Source organism: Mauremys reevesii, linkage group 9 (genome assembly GCF_016161935.1).
Source record: "Mauremys reevesii isolate NIE-2019 linkage group 9, ASM1616193v1, whole genome shotgun sequence".
Classification (NCBI taxonomy): domain Eukaryota; kingdom Metazoa; phylum Chordata; order Testudines; family Geoemydidae; genus Mauremys; species Mauremys reevesii.
In genome coordinates, this window is record NC_052631.1 from 87495941 (window position 1) to 87516387 (window position 20447).

A 20447-nucleotide genomic window follows, 5' to 3' on the forward strand; every position below is an offset into this window, starting at 1 on the left:
AAACAACCTAAGCATCATTTTCTTCTGTCTTCTTGCCCCTCAGCTTAAACAGTAGCTCACTATCTCTGCCCGTCATGTAGTCTCCATTTTACGAGGAACCTGTGTGTCAGGAGGGAGCCAGGCAAAGCACAATGAGGAAATTCTCCAATAAGGATAGAAATGGACTCTGGACATATATAGTTTTAATACTTTGTACTTGTATAATGTTGATCCAAGTGTCTCAAAGTGCCTTACTGAAGTTCATGAATTTAGCTTCATCACAGTATTGTAGCTAAGAGGCACAGAAAGATTAAGGAGATTCAAGCTAATGTTTCAAATAGTAGCCATTGATTTAGGGTGTCAGAGTTCTGGAGTACCCTATCTGAGGTGCCTAGGGCCTGATTTTTGAAGTTCTCAGCACCTGCACCTAAGACAATGAAAGCTGAAGATAGTACATTTGAAAATCAGGCCAAAAGCGTCCCAAGCCAGGCACCCCAAATCAGAGGAACCCGAAAAGGATGGGCATATTTTAAACTGTGCCTGTAAGTGGCTTGCCCAAGAAATCCATCTGAATTTGGGTGTAAGTGACATCCCCATAGGGAGCCTGCACCCTACTTTATTGACTCTCAGTTCTAGACTTAGTCACAAGATCATCCTTCTGCTCTTAAATAATGACTTCTTAATGAGTACAGTAAATGACACTTCCCTAAAACAGCATGACCCAAGAATCAGAGACGAAACAGCAGAGGAAGTGAAAAACATCATTAAAACTAAAGGTATTAGAAGTATACGGTTGGCTTGTGGGACTACATCAGCTGCAGCAGGGGCCTGATCCAAAGGTCATGGGAACACAGGCACTGTCTTCAGAAAGCTTTGGCTCAGACCTCAGAATCTATATACGGTCTTGTTTCCTATCAGTGGAAGTGTGATGTTTTATAGTTTGTTTCTCTCAGGGAAAAATGAGCAGCATTTTTGCACCAAACGCTCCCTAAAAATGTCTAGAAGAAGTAGAATTACATTTTTCCCTCTAAATCTCCAGCAGTCTAACCTTGGAGGTCAGGAGAGACTAGTTTAACATAAACTTGAAGTGTAAGAAAATATGGCTTGTGTACTATTGGGGAGGGGGGGGAGACAGGGATTTATATGCTAAGATAGCGAGTCAGATGCTGTAGTCTTGGTTTGTTCACCCACCCCGCCCCCTTACAGCATTCAACACGGATTTGAGTAAATGTTAACAATGATGAATGAGGCATAAATAAAGGATTTTTTTTTTTACTGCAAGTCATAGCCAGTAAACAGATTAAGCTTACACTGTTCAGTCTAATAGTGGACATTATGCAGGCACACAGGAACTGGTGTTGACTGTAACAAGTATCAAAAGTTATGGATTAGCTGTTACGTGGACCATAATAAAACTATCATTATTAAGTGTGATGAAAAAAGCACACCTCTACAAATAGCACATTAACTTTTTGTGCTCAGACTATTGCTGAAATCGAGGCAGATCATTTGTATTTCATCATCACATTCTGAGTGCTGGACAAATTTAAGGTTCCGACATTACTTCATCGCAAAGGGGGTATTTTATTATCTTCTGGCAAAGAATCCAAATGCCTCCTGCAAGAAATCATTATTAATTTTTGCAAGCTGTGCTCCCTGTAAAAATCAGTGATGGTTTTTCAATCTCCATAACATCAAAGAGCAGTAATCTGTTTTTCAATATCAGGTCAAGTTGCTCTCACCTAATCTCATACTTTTTGCTTAGGAATTGTAAGAAGAAATATTCTTATAAATGATACATTTATGAAAGGAAAATTAGTAGTTTATCGTTATTGACACCACACCAGTGAGAATGTGAAAACAGGTTTTTGAAAGCACTTACCCCTTCCTAGATGGTTGGAAAGGTATAAAATACAGAATATCTAGCTTTATGTTGTATAATATTATAAAAAAAAGATAATGGATTATTTAATCTTGTGTTCTGCCATAGCCATTCTGGATGTGGAGTGATCTATATTTGGCCTCTGTTTTAATAAAGCCAATGGCATGGGCCTTTCCCCCTTTATAATAACTTAGGCAAAGAGAGGTGAGTGAGAATGTGCATTTTTATGGGAAAAATAAAACATGAGCACAAAGAAATGCCATTTATGGCTCATAAAAAAGGACTCATTCCCATATACATCTGGAGTGTATATGAATGCCTTATTCATTAACATACTGTATAAGAGAGCATCCAGATATCTTCCCGATAAAACAGTGGAAAATTGCTGTTTTTTTAAATAAAAAAAGCTGAGCTGTCTTCTAGAGCCAGGATCCACTTTTTTTCTTTCTTTCTAAACCCTTTAATCCAGGGGTCGGCAACCTTTCAGCAGTGGTGTGCTGAGTCTTCATGTATACACTCTAATTTAAGGCTTCGCATGCCGGTAATACATGTTCACGTTTTTTAGAAGGTGTCTCTATAAATCTATAATATATAACCAAACTACTGTTATATATAAAGTAAACAAGGTTTTAAAAATGTTTCAGAAGCTTTATTTAAAATTAAATTAAATGCAGATCTTATTAGTTTAGTGTGATCCTTGCCCTTGCTTTTCCTTGCTGAGTTTTCCAATGCCTGGTGGCATGTATTTGGATACTTTAAGCTGCACACAGGCTTCTGACTGATCAGTTGTTAACGGGCTGTAACCCCAGATCGGCAGCTGAGGTGAGTGGAGCTGGCGGCTGGTAGGGCTGAGCAGGGCCGGAAGGGGGTCTGTGCTGGAACTCCGACCGGAAGCAAGGTGAGTGGGCTGCGGCGGGGACCCCGGCTGGCAAAGGACCAGCAGCCGGAACCCCAGAGCGGCGGCGGGCTGAGCGGGTCAGCCTGCCCAGCTCTGGGGTTTTGGTGGTGGGCTGAGTGTCTCCGCCTGCCCCCGCTCTGGGGTTTTAGCCACCAGCTCCTGCCAGCCGGGGTCTCAGCCCACTGCCAGCCTGGGGTTCCTTCACCAGGTCAGCAGTGGGAACTGAGTGGGACTGGTGGCGAGACCCCAGCTGGCAAGGGGCCAGCAGTGGGAATCCCAGAGTGGCGGTGGGCTGAGCAACTCAGCCTGCCACGCTCTGGGGTTTCAGCCGCCGGCTCCTGCCAGCTGGGGTCTCAGCCCGCAGCTAGCCTGGGGGAAGGAACCCCAGGGTGGCAGCGGGCGCTGAGTGGGACCGGCGATGGGACCCCAGCTGGCAGGAGTTGGCAATGGAAACTCCAGAGTGGTGGCCACTCAGCCCGCTCCATGTGCCATCAAAAATCGGGTCACGTGCCACCTTTGGCATGCGTGCCGTAGGTTGCCAACCCCTGCTTTAATCAAAAAAGAAAAATTGGCTTCCCCAGTGGTCTGCAGAAAGAAACACCCCAAGAGCCAAGCATGCGGGGACTGCGATGTTGGGTGAAGGGGTGGTCCATGAGATGGGGGGTAATTTATTTCTTGTGAGAGGTCTGCAGAATGAAAGAGCTGGAAAAACATTCTTCTGAAAAGAGATGCCGTGTATAGTCATAAAAACCAATGTGCTTTCTGTAGTACATTAAGTACAGTCTGTAGAGTGTCTGGACCAGTTCTTCAGTTGGAATTAATCTGCATAAATCCACTGAAGTTAGCGGAGCATAGAAATTTACACCATCAGACCCTCTGACCCTCTGAATGTTGTTTCAACAACTAACAGGTCATACCTTGAGGGGAATCTAAAGTTTCCAAACCACTTCACTGTTACAAAGCTTGCTCTTTGAAAGGGCTATGTTGGAAACCAACTTCCCCATTCCCCAAATTTCCCATTCATGTCTAGAACAAACACTAAATACAACTTCTCAAAATATAATAAAAGAAGTTAGCTCTGGGTCCAGTCCTTGCAACAATGACATCTTGGTGATCTGTAAGAGCCGTTATTAAGGGAAAATTAGTAGTTCAGCATTATTGGCCCCAGTGAGAATGTGAAAACAGTGAATTTAAGCAAAGTTCCTCCCAAAGCAATATGGAAACAAATCAATAATGTATTCAAGATTGATTGCATTTACACTCAAATCCCAATATGTAGGGGGGCAAAGCTTAGACTGAAACTTGAAAGGCAGAGGGATGGAAGTCTCTGCTCCATCTTCAGGGAAAAAGAGGCAAAGCCCCCTCTGGCCAGCCTCATTTACATGAATTTAATGTTGCTTACCCATAGTCACACATAGCGTGCTTTGTTGCTTTAGATGAACTTTGTCTATGTTTTGACTGTATAAATGATACCAGACTGTTGCTGTAAATGTACTCATGTAAGGGCATAGACATTGTTCAAGACATGCCCTAGAGTCAGTGAGTCACCCTGACTTTATAGATAGTGGATTCTGGTTTGGGACTGGGTTTCAGGTCCACCCAGGACCTCTATTCCAACTGTTGGGCCTCTGCTTAGGGGTTATGTTTTGTTCTGGGCTTCCTAGTTGAAGACTCTGAATAGTAGACAGATGGTTCTACTGTACTGGATTAGGTTAGACCAGAATCAGTGAAGATAAAGAGTTGAATTTACAGCAAGGTCTGAGTAGACCAGTGGTACTTTTGTAGGACTGACCAAACCTGCTGCAGCAGAACTGATGTCATGGAACTGGAGCAGGTAGCTACATGGTGAAGTAGGCTCTGGTGGTGCAGACTTTGCTCAGCTTGAGCATGAGGACAGGGAGCGCTCCATGATGTCTTTGACTACTGCTGACTCTAATTGAACTCGTAAGTGTGGTTTTAGGTGGGTGGGGATTATTCTAGTGACTAAGAGTTCTGCACCTCAACAAACCAGACAATTAATACATGGAGCTGTGGTGTTGGCCATACTCCAGATACACGGGGGTTTTGCTAATTTTATTCCATGCAACTATATACATTGTTGTGCTTCCTGAGTTGTTTTCCCCCCCCCCCCAAACAGAAGATATTTGTGATTCAATATTGCCAACGACTCCTGAGTACCTGCAAGGGGGAAGAACCACCTGTGAAGGTGATCAGGGATGTTATATTTTAATTTCCTCAAGCTAGAAGTAGGAGTGCTGCTCCAGGTGGGGCTCCAGCCATGGTTCTATTTATTTTAGTACAGGGCCCCTGTGCAGACTGAAACCCCCTGTCATTGCTGCCACTGGCACCTGGCAGAAGAACTTACAACTGGAAGTTTAAAAAAAGCTCGCTCACCCCTCTGCCCTGCAGAAGTGCACATAGTAACATGGCGTTGCAGTTCCAGTTTTCCCTGAGTATTTCTAGGCTGAATGTTTTGCAGAGGCAAAAGCAGGGAAGTTAACATTTTCTGGGTGCTCCATATTATTTTTTAAACACTTACCCAAAACCTGCACTGACTCAGCACCTAGAATAAAGGGCCCTCTTGCTTCACAGTACTGAAAGATGCTTATAAGTTAGTAAAGGCTGCACAAAATCTTATTATAGAGTTTAAACATCATCCCTTCTAGAGTCTGGCTTTAGTAATCAAAAGGTAATCCCAAGATAACACTAGACTAGTTCGAGCTGTCTTCCCAGGTTTGACCGTTCCTAAGGTTCCTTTTCTACACCCTAGCTCAGCTGACTTTGCCTATCTGCCTTTTATTCACCTTGGAGTATAATGTGCTACATCTGCTCCAATGAATGGGCAGTAATTAGCCGCACCCTTCCGCTGTGTTCATACTTTTGCTAACAAGAAGGGGCTACAGAAGAATCCTGGCAACCTCTTCCAATGCTGTTCGGTTTTTACTTTCTCTCTTTAGTGCTCTGTGCTAATCTTTTCCCAGACTACCAGCAACAGTGTAGTTCTTATATGCAGCCACGTCTGGCTATATTATACATATGTATTCTTAAAAACAATATACTACATTCATATGGGAAACTTGCCATTAATGATGCACTTAAAGAAATCTAGAAATATGATTAAAGAAGCAAATAAATGGTGGCTGGAATATGATTTTATGTTTCTATTATTTCAGTGTAGTGTAATTATACAAACAATCTCACAAGTCAATGCTCGATCACAACTCTGTTTCCCTTTTCTACTTTTATACTTGGTGCAATTGTGTAGTAAAAGGTTTAGACACCACAGCTGTAGAAAGGTAACTCAAACGAGAAGGCTAGATAAGCAGAGCTATAGTGGCATAGGGTTTATTTGCTCTTGCAGTAGTAGAAGCATGCCTGATTCATTGAAAGACACAAGTGAGGTATAGTATATTTCTGCTTAGCCTTCTGTTCCTATTTTCACTTCAGGTGGATTAGCGGGAACTGCATCAGACTTGGCTGAGTCTCTGTCAGTTTGGAGCAGTTTTTAACATCCTCTGTTCTGTTAAGATAAGGTTTTCTTTAGAATCTAAATTCCAAAGGGAGTGGTAGTGGCACCAGAGCTGATGAACAGAGGGAAAGGAAAGAAGTTTGGATCAATTTTGTAACTTTAGCTTAGATGGGGGGGGAGAAAATCCATTCTCTTATTATCTCTTAAAAATACTCAAGCTGCAGATACAACAATAACCTAAGTACTTGTCCTTTTAAAGCATGGTAGGTGTTGTGAAACTGGGATGCTTTGTAATGCACTCAGTAGTCAGAGCTCTTTAGAAGGAGGAACTTAATTAGCTATACAAATATTCAGCTTAGTCTGGGTCATCTCAGGTTCTGAAAGCTTCTTATACACAGTGGGAATGTTCACAGGGATTGACTGCAATCGCTACCATAAACACCAAGGGGCACATATAACCCTGTCCTCACAGGTAACCACTATATATGATATCTGTGACTGATGGCACATATGGACCAGCAGTTAGAGCACCAGTGGCAGTTGTTCCTCAAAGACTGGTTGATGGTGACATAAAGACTGTTTGAAGTTTGATGTTGCTGTTGTGGTGAAGGCGAAGAACAATTTTCTTTTCCCCTGAAATTATTTCTGAAAGGTCCCCAGCAACAATGCTATTTTGCATGTTGGACAACCTGAAAGACCTGAGCTGCCTCTTGGAGAAAATAACTTTCTCCCCATCAGGAATTTTCAGAGACATGCTGGAGGGTGGTGTTGAAAACTGGTTCATCTTACCTGAAGTCTGTCTCATGCAGGACACGCTCACTGGGCTCACCTCTGTTTATCATGTATATGTGGTTATTGTGAGTGTTAATGAGAGTGAGACAACGGTGGGTACTCCTCTCCTCTGATCCATAAGGTGCAGTTACTCATTGTCCGAGACTTGGTTCTCCAGCAGGGCAGCCAAGCTGGCTAAGTGGAAAAGGTGGAGGTCATATTGGTAGGTTGTAGGAAGAAACTGGAGGGGATGACAGAGATATATCAGCCTCTGTCATCGAGGGTCTGTGAGGGAGCTCACTCTCTGCTCACTCCTCAGGTTCACTTTTCAAGGTTCATGTCAAAGCCTTATCCAAGAGCTGTGTTTGTGAATCCATGTTTGATGAGAGGCGTATAGCATTTCTTTTCAGACGAGGACCTTTTACAATAATCCATGTCTTTGCCAGTTTGAAATAAATCTACTGTAATGGGTAAACATGGGGCAACTCTTTAAGATCAGTTGAAAATTAGGTTAGTGTAGAATGTAGATGCTCACTTATTAAGTAGTGTATTTTATGCAGATGATTCATTACACCAGTGCTTGGTAGTCTACACTGACCCCTGACAAGTTTCCACATAGAGTTTTAGATGTTGCCTTTGCCCTCTGAAGTCCTAAATGGGCTTGCTTTTAAACTGAAAGCCATTGGTTAGTGGCATGATCTATTTTGTGATGGCATCTGAGATGTGTTATTCTATATTCTTAATGAAAATGTGCTTATGATATGAATGACATAACTGAGATATACTTTATGCAAGATGGCTCATGTGGGATATCACTGGAAAGGTTATGGTTTACTGAATGTGATTATCCAATTTGTATGCCTGTATCATTTCTGTATCTGAAGTTAGGAATATCGACTATGTATCTGTATTCAACTATGCTACTTTGGGTGACGCCCACTGCTAACACTTCAGGTACAACAGTGGAAAAGTCAGACAGGGTGGATGGCCCATCAGTGAGGACAATGGACTGTGAAAAGCTTGGCCTTCCTGTGGACGCTTCATACTGCCACTGACTCATGGATGCTCTGATCCTATAGAGTCAGGTAGTCTTGTCACCTGATACTAAAACATTACCTGGGACTTCTTGTAACTTTCCACTGTAAGGGAATGGGGAGGGGTCAAGTCTGGGAAACAAAGGATTCCCGCCTTAAGCAAATCCTATTTAATGGTGAGGAGGAAGGCAAACAGGACTCCTCCTCTCCATGGACTGTTTGTCCAAGAAGAAAGACTGCAAAAGGAAAGGCAAGGGGGGAGGCCGGACTGAGACAGGGTCCAGTCAGAAAAGGAATATAACGAACTCTGAACCACAGACACTTTGCAAATTGCCAGCAATAATATCTAGGTTGAGAAATATTATTTGCAACCAATTTCTTTAATGAAACTAGCTTAGTTTGTGTGTTTGATTTCATTGCTTAGTAATCAGCCTTGTTCTGCTTGTTACCCTTTTACCACTTAAAATCTGCCTTTTATAGTTAATACATTTATTTTTGTTTATTAAATCCAGTTTCTGTAATTTCTAACTGGGGGTTGGGGGGCAAGAAGGGTGCACACCTCTCTCCACATTGAGGGAGGTGGCGAATTTCATAATATATCTTTGGGTCTGTACTTCAAAGGAGGTGGACATCTGAGCACTGGAGCAAGTCCCTGAAGCTGAGTCTTCCCAGAGCTGATCTGCAGCTGGGTTTGGCCCTGCCTGTGTGTGTGTGTTAGAGGAGGCTTTAAGAGCCTGGCTCAGCAAGACAGGTTAAAGGGGGCCCAGGCTGGCAGAACAGGTGGACTCAGTGGTATCTCAGCATATCAAGTGGCTTCCCAAGGGGTCCAACCCGTCACAGGATCCTTATTGTGGACTCCTGCCTTGGTCTAATTTTACTTGCTCCCAGGGCAGGCTCTCGGGCTTATTTATAGGAACATAGGACATACCACTGCAATGAGTTCCACAGTCTAACTGCGTGTTGTATGAAAAAGCTTTTCCTTTTTATCATATTTAATTCACCACCTTCCAATTTCAGTGAATGTCTCCTTGTTCTTATATTATGTGACTGGGGTCATAGAAGCCATCAACATGTCAATCTTGTCATTATTTTAGGTACTTTCTTTGTCTCTTACAAATACTAAACTTGTTCATTGTCTTTTTCCTGAATTAAACAATTCCACTCTTTCGAGCTGTCTTCCTGTGATTAGTTTTCCAGCCACCTGTTTCTTGGGCTTTTTGTGAGGGGTGATTTAAGGGGCAGTCAGATGAGGAAGGTTGTTTATTTAGTGAGCCATTTGTTTTTTTGGTTCCAAAGCGCTTCTTCAGGATTTCATCTATTGTTTATATATTTAATATTACATAAGCTCTGAGAGCTTTTAGGACAGACCCTTTTGGGAAAAAAATTGATGAAATAATAAATGAGTCCAATGTGCTAAATCTTCTTCATGCGAATAGCCCAATTGATTTCAATGGGATTCTCTTTGTCAGGACTACACACACAAGTGAGGGTTTTGGAGGCTTAGGCTCTAATATTAGAATTTTCAAGGCCGACCACGACTAGTTATGCACTTCCCGTATGTGTATGAAAATATGTGAGAAAATGAGTGTGTATTTCATTCAAAAACTATTTTAAAGTTATTTATATTGTAAAGTCAAGTATATGAAAGTTAGGAAATGCCAGATTTATGGCTGTCCCTTAATTCTGCCCCCTTGTGCATATTACTTTTTGCGCAGGACTCCTGCCTCATTTAGTGTGTAGGCTGCGTACTGAATGAAGTCCTGGGGGAGGGTGTGAATAGTATGTGATCATGTAATTAAAGACTATCATCTGCAAAAAAGACAGAATAAAGTTTTATGTGGGCAACCAGAGATCTGGCATTTCCTTGAAGTGCTTGAGTCTGCAACCTAAATAACTTTAACCTAATGTAGTTCTTTAAATGTCATTTCCTAGGGTTTTTTAAAAAGAAAAACGTAAAAACAAATTTTATTATGTGCAGTTGTTGGTTGTTATCATAATGTAGACCTGGGTTGCTCTAGCTATAGGCAAACTAGGCAGCAGAATATCTTATAATGGAAGGGGAGAGGCCAAATAAATAAAGGGATTACTACCAGCTTGTACTATAAATATTGTACAAACTGTATTTACTTGGGCACAAAACGTAGAGCTTTTTGAAAGCTCTATAACAGGGGAAACTAATTTTCTCAATTTTTCAATTGCCGCTATTTCTTGTGCACATTTACTGAGAGCTAATGAGATAATTAGTGCAGAGACGCTAGGTTCTATATTTCAATACTATTGAACATATCCATCCTCTCTTAGGCGAGCTATCACCATTTCTTTGCTATAATGGATTCAAGAAATAAGTTTCTTAGAATTGAGGGTATTTAAATTTGCTTATGTCCATGAACAAAATATCACTTTTTGAACAAAATGTTGTTCAGGCTCCTACTGTGTCGCTGATAATTGTTATTAATCGAATTCACGTTATTCTCCCTGGTAGACCTGTCAAACAGAAGAATGAAAGTCTAAGGAAGTAGAATTAATAACTCCAATGCAATTCATCATATAGATAAGCCAGTAATTGCAAGGTCAGACGGGCATACATAGATAGATTGTTAACTGGTTATGCTATAATGAAAGCAGAGACCTTTTACATATGTTTATGAATAATGTTGCTCATAAAAACACTAGATTGAATGTCTATGAATGCATCTTTTGAACCAGAAATGATCAACAATAATGATAATGAAATATTAAACAGAAAATTGAGAATCCATATGAGAAGTAAATTTGAAGACCTTATAACTATCGCTTACTCATTTCTTATTTCAGCAGTGAGATAAATAAAATATTAGATAAAATAAATATTCTGTCTTTCTCCTTTTACCATCTTTGTTACAACAATAAAAATAGTATTCTCTTTTCTTTTACTTAGGATTAGCTGAATAAATTGAGCTTCAATTTCTTTTTTTGAAAAATAGGATTTAAAAACTACATATATAGTAGGTTTCTTTTAAGGAGTCACTATATAATTATATCCTTGTGTTATAAAGAGCTACAGGAATTAGATTTGTTGGTTTCCTAGCAACTAACGGGCTCAAGGTTTTAAAGCTGAAGATCAAAACTCGTATAACCCGCTTAGAAGTACAGACAGATATGTATTAGTAAAAACAGTTTCTGAAATCATTTCAACCTAGACTGATATATGCAATACCTAGATGGTTTAGAAAAAATTCCTAACTCTGTAGATCAACATCAATGCGTATGGGCACTATGTATTCACAATTCCAGTCCTAGACTGGGAATAACTAGCATTCTCCTTATATCGGTCCAGTGGTTTTCAACCTATTTACCATTGTTGGGCAGCATATGCAGTGCTCTCTGTTATGTGGGTCACATCCATATAAAAAATGCTACCTGTACATCTACAAAAAAAAAAAGTTGAGTATTTGTTATATGACAACAATGTGATTCAAATAGATAAGTACCTTTCATTTCAACACTGGCAAATGTCTACCAAGAGCATTTTGATTTAGCAAAATAAGTCAAAACATTAACTGTTAAAATGAACTAATTTATTGTAAGGGTGGCATGGCCTGGCGTATGGCTACCCTCGCTTCCGCACTGCTGCTGGCAATGCAGCTGAGCTGATACCCAGAGAATGCAGCTGCGGAGCCTGCCAGCAAAGATGGGGAGCTCTGCCCAGTACAGGGCGACTCCCCTCATCCAGGGACTGCCTCCAGCCACCACTTCCTCCACCAGCTGCACCCCATCCCAATGTCCCTAATCCCCTGCGTCTCCTCCCTGTGCCCACTGGTCTCCTACCTCAGACATGCAGCCTGCCCTGCCTACCTACCACTGCGGTCCTAGTGCTGGGGATGCTGCTCCAGCTGGGGTCACTGACCAATGATCCTGTGGGGTTGGGGTGAGGGTGTGTGCTGACACTCCTGGGCCCAATCCTGCCTGGGAGAGTACCTGACACCGCTGGGCCCGATCCCCTCAGGGGGGCCCTGAAGCTGGGCCAGATCCTGCGCTGCCCCATTTTTGCTTCCCCCGCCAGCTCTGAGCCCAGCATAGGTGCTCCTCCTGCTCCACCCTAGTTATGACCCTGAGGATTTCATATGGGCCGCAGCTGTGTGCTGATTGGGCTGCAAGTGGCCCGCAGGTTGAGAATCACTGTATTAGTCAATATGTTTATGAAAATCTGAGGAAAATATGAATGTCCAGTTATTTTAGAGGAGAAAATCGAATCCATTGTTAGTGGGAAGGGAAGGGGAGGGCTATGTCTTTTAAATAATAACAAAGTGAGATATTAGCAAATATATATCGCATTGTTTTAAATGACCAGTTCGTACAGAATATTGATTTGTGTCATCATATCTGTTCTTATTATCTTCAGTGAATTGGACAGATGCTGTCTTAGCTAAATGACCCTTAGTCATGTTACTCCATGCTCTGATCCCATCAGTTCTCAAAAGCTAACTAGGATCAATGCTTGGGAGCCCCACACCCTAGGAACACATAGATATGTGAGGAAAATGTTTTAGAGGAGCTAAGAGGTACGATTTCCAGTTATCATTGCTTGAGCTAACACACTAAAAATAGCAGTATAGCCGGGATAGCATTGGTGGCAGCCTGGGCTAGCCATCTGAATAAGTACCCAGGTCCTGTACTACTCTGGCTACACTGCTATTTTTAGTGCACTAGCTCCAGCAGAGCTAGCGTGGGTATGTCTGTGCGAGCTGGTAATCCTACCTCCCAAATATAGCTGTGCCTTAAGTGTTGAACCAGCTGTGCAGCATGGTTCTAGAGGCCCTGTGCCACTCAAACTTAACTGCACCTATTTGGAAATGACTAACAGTTTTGGATAATTCAATTTTAGTGTTCCCAACTTGAGACATCCCGAAGGGAGGATGTTTTTGACAGGGTAGGTGCTCAGTCCTTCTGAAAGTCAGGCTGCCTTAGAGTGACTCAAGTGGGGAACCATTAGTAACTTTTGTAAATCTTGACCGCCATCTTTTAATGAGCTGTAAAAGTGATGCCCTGACCACTTGTGATAATCAAACGTGCTTATCACACTTGCCCCAGCAATAGAATGTGTGCACCAAATTCCAGTGCAGGTAATGAGATGGCTTATCTAAACTCTCCAGGTGGTTTCAGTTGTAGTTCAATTAAAATGTAGAGTAGATCAACTTGTATAATGTCTCCCTGTCCTAAACTACTGTGTAGCATTAGTATAAATTAGTATGAAATTGTTAGAGAGTTGCTGTTTCACTCCAGAGATGGGTGTATTTTATTGGTAGATAAAACAATCCCTGTGTATATCAGTTAAAATTTGTAATATGCTTTAGGACAGAAGACTCTTTCTACATTTAATGCAATATATAAAAGTAGAAAATGGCCACTTTCAAATGCTTTACCTATTCCTGTGATTAAGAATTTTTTTTAACTCAAAAGGAAAGTAGTGATAACTGATCTCCTCCTTTACTTATACATTGTGTCAAAGGATCCATATTTCTATCAGACAGTTAATGTTCACAAGCATTTAAGCAGTCCCTTTAGCTCAGTTTTCACTTTTAGTTGTTGCTTGTGAGGTCATTAACTCTTGAGGGATGAGTTCTTCCGGCCTTCTATTTTAAATGACACATCTTTTCCAGACAGGAGGGGTGGGATAATGCAGTAGGGTCATCTTGATGTGTAATGATGTCCAATGGAATGTTGCAGGTATTATTGGAATGGGAGATTTGAGCTTTTTAGTTTCGGTTTTGCATCAAAGGAAAACTTGTAAGTATATATTCTTGTTCTGTGTTGGCTCTCAGAATGCCTCATTCTTATCTATAATGGGAGACAGCGAAGAATGAGTTTTAGTCTAAAGTACGGAACTTATTGAGAAATGATTCAATTCTTCTTGAGTGTTCTGGGTTATTTTCATACTGTCTGTAAATACTGGTCACCCCTTCTCTGCTAGCTCTCTCCAGATGTTCCAGCAAACATGATTATTGGCCTGCACGTGCTCCATCACAGCAGACATAAACTCAGTGTTGCAGAAAGTCAATTTCAAGTTCATAATTTGTGAGTATTTCGACACTTGATTATAGTAGTTTTGCTCATCCAATCGGGGAACATTGGTCACAGAGGTCAATTTGAATCAAAATGCCTCATTTTTGAACTGTAAATACTGAAAGCAAACACCACACAGCAAAACACTAATTGAATAATTTTAAACAAGAAATAAATGGGAATCATGATAATCAAATTTAGGCTGCTCTTCTGTTTGTGATAATAGTTTTCACCCTGAATAGATCTTCCAGCTCTACCTGCCAGATATGAGAACTTAGCAACTTTCAAAGAGGGAATAGACATATGTGGATAACAAAATATCCAGAGTTAAAATAGTTCATGCTAACAAAAAATTTAAAAGGGATATTAAATGTCATGTTTCAGGATTTACGCCAATCTCTAACAGAGACCAGGGTGAGACCTAATGTAGGGGGCGGACAGATTATCCCACTTCAGGGTGCTTACTTTCTCTGAAGCGTCTGGGGGTGGTCACTGTTCAAGACTGGATAATGAATTAGATGGATCTCAGGTCTGATCTAGGATGGCAATTCCTATCTTCCTAATTGTGCTGCCTCACTTATTTATGCATACTAATCTGTTGAATACTTTGCATTTACACAGTATATTTCTGCCAGAAGAATCTCAAACAACTTCTGGATTCTTTATAGGAGCTACTACCTACCACTGAAATACAGCTACCTCTAGGATGTAATGAGGCTACTTTTAGCATCAGGACTGATATGTGGCTATATGGAGTATAGAATAATGTAGCCCACTGATTTTAGGTAGGCAGAATGTACATTGTATCTAAGTTAGAATTCCACCAGCACCTTTTCAAATACTTTCATAGTATCTTTCATAGCATACATACTCAGGGCCTTGGTTTTACTCAGTATCCCACAGAACTATGTAGACCAGGTGAACCTGTGTTTCTAGTGTTTGGACACATCTGCTACTAGGGATATTTAAGCATATCTGAGCAGTCACCAAAAGTGGAAGCACAGAAATTAATTGGGAGCAGCTCTCTTACTGAAATCTTCACAAAACTGGGGATCTGTTTCAGCCCCAGTTCCAGAAGGTACATGAATTCCACAGCCAGTGGATGGTAGATGTTTAAAACATTGTCAGCAAGTCAATAGGTAGCACTCCTATATGTTGGTCACCCTTACTTTTCATACCTTCTCTCCAGCAGTAGCCAGGATAATGCAGCCCATCAGCTTAGCAGATCTCTTCACAAGTGAACTTCACCCTTTTTGTTGCATCCTGTGGTCCTTGCTATCCAACATGTTATCTCATTTTGCTCCCCGTGTCCAATAGTCTCACTGAAAGCCCTTGCAGACTTAATCAACATAATGCTGGCAGAGTCTGACCCTTAGGGTATGTCTACACTGCAAAATAAAACCCTGAGGCAGCAAGTGTGAGCCTGGAGTCAACTGACTTAGACTTACAGGGCTTGTGCTACAGGGCTAAAAATAGCAGTGTAGATGTTGCTGCTCGGGTTGTAGCCTGGGCTCTGAGACCATCTCCCCTTTTCCCCTCCTCAGGTTTCAAAGAATGGGCTCCAGCCCAAGTGAGAATGTCTACACTGCTATTGTTAGCCCGTAGTGTGAGCCTGAGTCAATTGACATGGGCTCTGAGACTCAGAGCCGTAACAAGGAATTTTTGCGCCTGAGGCAAGGCTCGGCTCCAGGGTCTTCGGCGGCGGGTCCCTGAGTCCCTCTCGGAGAGAAGGACCCGCCGTCGAAGAACGAATGAAGCAGCGGCGGCAATTCAGCAGCAGGTCCTTCCCTCCAAGAGGGACTCGGGACCACCGCCAAATTGCGGCCGAAGAAGCGGCGGCAGTAGAGCTGCTGCCAATCGCGGCTTTTTTTTTCCCTCCACTCCGCTTCGGCGGTAGAGCTGCGCCCCTCCGCTCTGCGTGCCCGAGGCAAGTGCCTCACTTGCCTCACCCTTGTTACGGCACTGCTGAGACTCACTGCTGTGGGGTGTGGGTTTTTTTCATTTTTGCCTATGGAGACATGGCCTGAGAAAACCCTATTCCATGCTGGCTGTATAATACACCATTAACGCTTGGTATTTTTATTAGGAGCGATTAAAGTACAGAAACGATGCAGTTAAAGCATATCAACCCAAACATAGATTTTCCTTGACTTTCATCTATCTGTGAATCCATCATTTTGCCGAGACAATACAGTTTTACCATGCAAAGGCAGTAGTTGTGTTACCCTTGAAACTTTTAACAAACTGGGTGCCAGGAACTTGGCCTTAGGATGCAACGCTCCCTACACAGTAATATGAACTATTAAGCAAATGGCACAGTATAATGCTCTTTCACTGAGTAGAAATGCTCTCATTTAGGTAAAACTTCAGCCTGCTGTTGGCAGTTACAAGTCAGAATGGCAAAGAGAAATAAAATGTAAAAGCAATATGAGTTTGAATGCAATTATGATGAGTCAGATGGTGCCATTACCCATATCCCCATAGGCAAGCATTAGTAAAACTCCCCATAATGAAATACTGAAGTAGAAATCCAAAAGGGGAAAGACACTCAGATTCAAAAATCAACTTTTAACTCTTTCACATGCCTTGATGTCACGCAGCTGGACAGATTTGTAGGTAGCAAAGCACTTCAGAACACCCAAAACTTTAAGCGCAGAATGGCCCCATTGAAATCAGTGGGAGTAGTCACTCTGCATAAGGATAAGCACACGCTTATGTGCTTTGCTGGATTGGGGTTATAAAGGGTATTGATCTCAGTTCTACACAAAACTCTCTAAATGCCTAATAACTTATCCTCCGTCACCCTTCAGAGGAAACTATTAGAGCCCTGTTGCAATCCCATTGAAGGTAATGGGGCTTTGCCAGAACATGCTACATGTAATCTTACTACTATTTATTATCTATGAAGTGTCATCCATGTGCTTGAGACAGTAGAGATGCGAAAAAGGGCTTCCAGTCTAAAAGATAAACACAGAAGAGATGACACGATGCCCTGGAAAACTTAGAGGAGGGGGTTAGCTTGGAAATGAGGGGGAAAATCCTAGCACCATTGAGATCAAAGGGATCTTTGCCATTGACTTCAGTGGGGTCAATCTTACCCCATTTGTTTTTGTTTGAATTGTTATCTCACTTGTTGTGGGCATTGTGACGGGGTGAGATTTTGGCAGTGATTTCATTCAGAAGGCAGGTCTGAATGAAATCATACTTGTCATACTGTGGATCTAAAGAGAAAGGGTGCTCCGAATGAAGTCCAAGGAAATATTGACCCAAACACTTGCACTGGTGAGCAGTTTACTCCCACAAGGGGTCCCATTAAAATCAATGAGATTCCCTGTGAATAACTGCTCATCAAGGGGGTTATAATCTGATCCAAGAAAAACAGTAGTACTTGGTGAAAAATGTAGCGTTAAATGAGTGTTACTAGTTTTCATATGCAAAGTAGGATGTGTCTTCTGTTTTACTTGTTTTAATCGTTGCATGTTTGAATATTTAGAAATATGTCCATGTTACATTTGCACTTTGTATTTAGGGAATGTGTCTTGGATGCAGTATGTGAATGGTCCGAGTGGGCCAAGTTCAATGGAGTTGCACAAGAGAGAAATTTGCTGAAATTCACATGCATGGAAAAAAATATGGAATCTGAACATTGCTTTGCTGTCAGGGCAAGGGGAGGTGGCATATTCTAGTGGTAGGGCACTCGGCTAGAAGTCAAGATCTGAGTTCTGTGCCACTGAGCTGCTTTCTGAGTCATTTCCTCTCGTTGTGCCTCTGTTTCTACACCCACTGTGTGTGCTTTCTAATTAGCCTAAATTCTTCAGGGCAAGAACTGTCTTTCACTGTGTGTTTGCACAGTGCCTCACATGATGCAGTGCCTCACATGATCAGTAATTCATATATACACAGACACACACATAATTTGTAAGTAAAAGCACATGTGACAAAAGAAGTGAGCAGAAATCTCAAATTAAGCCTCAAACCTTGATCAGAGTAATACATTTTTTAAAAAAAGTGATTCATTCTCCTTTCCATTGATCTTTCATTTCATTGTTTGAAATATGTGCATCATTTTTCTTATTTAAGGGAAACAGTGTAAAAAAACAAACAAACAAAACAAAAAAACCCTCTCTCTCTCTTTCTAATTTTAAAGTGCTGGTTACTCATCACCTGCTAGAAGATTGTCTGGGAACTACTTGACTCTGTCTACTGGAGTTTATTGAACAGGGATTTATGGAGAAGGGGAGTATTTTCTAGAGAAATTGGCAAGCCACATAAAACAAACCAGTAGGCAACCTATTAAAAAAAGCTACCCTACAGCTTCCATTTTCTCTGACAGCTCGTACCATCTCAATATTATTTTTGTGAGAGAAGGCTCAGACCTTATTAGTGAACAGAGCTTTTTATCCTTCGCAATACTTGCCTTTTGAATCTTTGCTTGTGTGTGTGTTTTAGGAAGGATTGCAAAGTAGCTGCAAATGATGAATCCGGTCTGCATCATTTTGGAGGGATTTTATTATTTGCTTGCTTGTGTGGTGTTTTTTTGCACAACCAATTGCCTTCAAATGGTCTTTCCTGATTCTGTGCTACTTAAGGAGCAGCCTGTTTATAGAATTGTAGGATTAGAAGAGACCTCTTCTAGTCCATTTCCCTGCACTCAAGGCAGGCTAAGTATTATCTAGACCATCCCTGACAGGTGTTTGTCTAATCTGCTCTTAAAAATCTCCAATGATGGAGATTCCACGACCTCTCTAGGCAATTTATTCCATTGCTAACTACCCTGACAGTTAGAAATGTTTTCCTAATGTCCAGTCTAAACTGTCCTTACTGCAATTTAATCCCATTACTAGTTGTCCTATCCTCAGAGGTTAATGAGCACAATTCTTCTCCCTCCTCCTTGTAACAACTTTTATGTACTTGAAAATGGTTATCATGACCCACCTCAGTCTTCTCTTCTCCAGACTAAACAAACCCAATTTTTTCAATCTTCCCTCACAGGTCATGTTTTCTAGACCTTTAGTCATTTTTGTTGCTCTGGACTTTCTCCAATTTGTCCACATTTTCCTGAACAGGACACAATACTCTAATTGAGGCCTAATCAGTGTGAAGTAGAGTGGAAGAATTACTTATTGGGTCTTGCTTACAACACTCCTAATATATGGTAAAATGATGTTTTCTTTTTTGCAGTAGTATAACACTGATTCATATTTAGCTTGTCATCCATTATGACCTCCAGATCCCTTTCCACAGTATTCCATCCTAGACAGTCATTTCCCATTTTATATGGGTGCAACTGATTGTTCCTTCCTAAGTGGAGTACTTTGTATTTTTCCTTATTGAATTTCATCCTGTTTACTTCAGACCATTTCTCCAGTTTGTCCAGATCATTTTGAATTTTCATCCTATCTCCAAAGCACTTGCAACCCCTCCCAGCTTGCTATCATCAGTCTTTATAAGTGTACTCTCTATGCCATTATCTAAATCACTGATGAAAATATTGAACAGAACCAGACCCAGAACTGATCCCTGCAGGACCTCACTTGATATGCCTTTCCAGCTTGACCGTGAACCACTGATAAGTACTCTCTTGGAACAGTTTTCAAACTAGTTATGCACCCATTTTATAATAGCTACATCTAGGTTGTATTTCCCTGTAGTATATAAGCAAGCAGCCTGTTGCAGTATAAAATAGATGTGGCCAATGCCTGAGTATTTCAGAATTGGCTGGGATGAGAAGATGTTAAAAATAGCTCCTACAGAAGGAGTTCTTCCCTCCTACTCCGGACTCTGTGATTGGAAGAAAGAGGGATAGTCCTCACAGCATGATCTGATTGTTAAGTGCTCTGGATCTTCAAGATCTGATGCAATGTTGATGATAGTGATTTTGATATGCCAGTAGGGGGTGAATTACCTGATGTAAAGAAAAGGGCTAGGAAGGTAAGGAAGCCAGATAAGCTCCTTCTGGTTGATTTCCAGAAATAGAAGATGCTTTATTCTGAATCTCACTACTGAATTCCCAGAAGCTTAGTGTGATGCTGTACCCCGTAATGCTTTATGGGAATATGACATAACTGGACTATGTTTTGTGCTGCCTGTGCCAGGTAACGTATCTCTGTAAAAGTTATGGTCTACTATATCTATTCATCCTATTTGTACACATATATCATTTTGTACTTGAGGTTAAGAATATTGGCTGTATACTTGCCTGATTTCTAGGTAAGCTTTGTGAGGCATTTGGTCAGCTTCTTTAGGAAGGAATTCGCAAGGCTAAGTACCCGATCAGGAAGCACTTGGGGAACAATGCCTCTTGGAATGTTCCAGTCTACATAATAAGTCTTCCTGGAGACATACAAGATACCATGTGAACAATGGCTTCTG

General features: G+C 41.4%; 1 long non-coding RNA gene across 4 annotated transcripts in view; it reads left to right on the forward strand.

The window, feature by feature from the left end:
* Positions 1-4373: 4373 nt before the first annotated feature.
* The window catches only part of LOC120372711, an 84032-nt gene continuing 67958 nt past the window's right edge, over positions 4374-20447 (forward strand). For 3 of the 4 annotated variants that reach the window (XR_005585134.1, XR_005585132.1, XR_005585133.1), the window contains exons 1-2: positions 4374-4703; positions 13994-14087. This is a non-coding gene — a long non-coding RNA (uncharacterized LOC120372711). Of the gene's footprint in view, positions 4704-6122; positions 6161-13993; positions 14088-20447 lie in introns of those variants that run through there. The other variant, XR_005585135.1, reaches the window with a different exon arrangement.